General features: G+C 36.6%; 1 pseudogene; it reads right to left on the minus strand.

The window, feature by feature from the left end:
* Positions 1-363: 363 nt before the first annotated feature.
* Positions 364-1,500, minus strand: LOC102014268 (annotated as a pseudogene).
* Between the last annotated feature and the right edge of the window lie 1,611 nt (positions 1,501-3,111).

Raw genomic sequence — 3,111 nt, forward strand, 5'->3', positions numbered from 1 at the left:
TTAAAGCCTCAAGGATCCTCCTGCCTCAACCCCCCAAGTGCTAGGATTATGGGATGTTCCACCACACCTGGTTTAGGATTGTTTTGATTTTAGACAGCCACAAGACAAAAAAAAAAAAAAAAAAAACTATCAAAAATTATGAATTAAGGGCAGGAGATATAGTGCAGCAACATAGTGCCTGCAAGGCAGCCATGAGGTCATGAGTTTGAGTGCCAGTACCACCGAAAAAAAATATGAATTAAAGTTTCCTATATGCTAGGGATGAAAAACTACCACATTAATCTATAGATTGTGAGTATTTTGTAGCCTCATAACTATATTTTTATCCTAAAGGAAGAAGAATATAAATATCATCTAAATTTATTATAGAGGAAAGATTTTGTGTGCAGGAAACAGTGTTTTTGGATTTGTCCATCTTTCCTGATTTTTGTCAAATTCTACCCGATCCATTCCATCAGTGTCCTCTACTTCATTTTCTCTGGTAGTTTTTCCAGCAAATGGATTTTACCAGGAAACTAAAAGCCATTTAAGGAAAGTTCACATTATATTCTATGACTAGTCTATCCTTTTCTTATGGCCCTTGATAAACTGGCGTGCCTCCAGTTAGCACCCATTAGGTATCTCCAGGCTTGACAAACTGATCTGGAGAGAGGTGATGACTATGGTTCTGTTGTCAAAAGTGTATATTGGCTTTAGAAGCCACACAGTCTCTGGAGAACCGTATACATGAAAAGGTTTTCTCCTGGTCAAGTAAAACCAGCATGGTCCTTCTGATCTAACATAATGATAATATCTCCTGGCTCTAGTCCTGGTTCTTGGTCTCCTTCACCATGGAATTTTATGTTCTGGACATCTGTCATGGCTTTGTCAATATGGACTTCTAGAGTCCCCTTTTGACTGGCCATATTCCCTCACTGAAGCCTTGGCATCTATCTTTAGGACTGACACATTCACCATGACCTTAGCACACCATACACACAGACTAAACTTGCTGAACTGTTCCAGATCTTACCTGTTCAATTCTCATTTTCATTCCAGTACCCAGCATTTAGGAGAACACTCTATAGCTCCTTTCCTAGCACCTAGACCTTTATGTTTAACACAAATCATTTTCTTTGAAAGATACAGTTTTCTTATTGCACCATTATATAAATCATCTCTGCCTTAGCCTCTAATGTGACCAAGAGCTGATGCATCTTATGTTTACCTCAACTTTTCCTGCATCGTCCACCTCTCAAAAACATATCAAAGGTATCCATGAGTGAACCCAAAGCATCACCTCCCTACCCCTCTTAATTTCCTGTTCTCCTCCATTGTCTTTTAATTTCCCTTTCTTGGCATCAGAGGGAATTTCGTACATTTAATAAATCTGTTTAAATGGTTCTCCATTTGGGTTCTTATCATAGTGATATTTCAAGTTTTATAAGTTGCTTTCAATTCCTCTTGGGTAACATAGGGTTTGACCACCAAAATGTCATAGTAAGTGGTTTGTTTTGTCATTTTCTACAGTTTGAGATTGGGTTGGCCTGGAGAGGGGGAAGGAGGAAAGAAGGAACCTCTAGCATGTGCAATGTGGGCAGCCCCTGCTCCTCCACCTTTTAGAAAGCATTCTAGAAAGTTCCCTGTCTTGGCCTATGATTCTTGGAAAATTTGAAATAGTAAGTCTTTTTTTCAAAGTTTAGGATATAGCTTCCTATCTGATATGTATCATTATTAAATCAGGAAGTATATATTACACTGAATATATATCAAACACTGAGATACAAATTGGGGAAAATAATAAGGAACCAATAGATATTTAGTCTAACATACAAGATATTAAGAACATAAAATAATTATTCTTTGTTCATAGTAATGGAGATATGAGTTCAGAGAAATTTAATGTGCAAAATTTATAATAAGTATGAAATTAGAAAAGATCACATCTTGAGATCATATGAGAAGTTCATAGAACATCAGTAAAATGTAATGCTGTCTCTAAAGCCTTTACTATGATTGGTCAGAAAAGCAAGTGTGTAAGAAAATTGTCCTCCATTTTTTCAGTGTAATTTTGGATGCTGCTATTAAAATTATCCCCATGCTATCCTGACACAGTGTCAGCTCTGTAAAGAAATGAAGAGAATATTTATAACATAAAGACCTGCAAGATTCCCATGAGGTGCAGGTGATAAAGTGTAAAGTGAAAAGTTAAAAATTATACATTTTCCAAAGATGAAAATATATATTCCATGACAGCAAGGACTTTCTTTCTGTTTTGTGAATTTGCCCTGAATATTGAACAGTTTTGAACAGGTAATAGATGAATAAACATTTTTAAAATGAATCACATATTCATTAGTAACCATAGACTTTAACATTAAAACCAAGGTAATTCTTTTCTCCCTTAAGTTCCACAACTTAAGTATTTTGTCCCAGAGATAAGATAGTAACTAAGACAAGTTTTTGGCATGGAAATGGGGTTACTGCTCATAGTCTCTGACTCTGTGGCTTAGAAAGCTTTGAAACTGGTTCACAGGAGGAGTTTGGAAAGCTTTGTAGATGTTGGTTACAGAAACCCTAGAGGGCTATAGGCAAAGCTTAGTGAGAGATTCTAGTCAGAGCTTTGAACAAAACAGCTAGGAAGGTTGTCCTGCTGGTTCCTACTGGTCGATTGAAAGGAACAGTGATTGCTTGATTTATTTTATCAGTTTTGCATGCTTATGTCTGGTGATCTGAGCAAGTACCTTGGGGATGATAATAGGTAGTGTGACGGCCGTTGTTGATTTCCTATCCTCCTGTTTTGAAATTCTGTATCATTTTTAATATTTTTCAAATTTCTCTTTAAAATTAACAAAAAACGAAAACAGAGTGCTTGTAAAAAAATGGATGGTAAAAGTCAAGCTCAGGAGGGTTCAGTTAGGAACAAAGACTCCACTGGCATTTTGGCTAAAGGGTATTTGTGTGTAAAAGTATTCGTGGGTAAAGGGTAACCCCACTGGCTAATGGGTATACCATTTGCCTATGTTTGCCTCATGTCCTCAAGGTTGGAATGAGATTGTGATTTAGAGTACTAGACTAACGAATCTGGCAGAGGAAATTTAAAGGTGACTCTGGTGAGTTTTATTCGGTTTT

Source organism: Chinchilla lanigera, unplaced genomic scaffold (genome assembly GCF_000276665.1).
Source record: "Chinchilla lanigera isolate Chin_1 unplaced genomic scaffold, ChiLan1.0 scaffold00027, whole genome shotgun sequence".
Taxonomy (NCBI): Eukaryota; Metazoa; Chordata; class Mammalia; order Rodentia; family Chinchillidae; genus Chinchilla; species Chinchilla lanigera.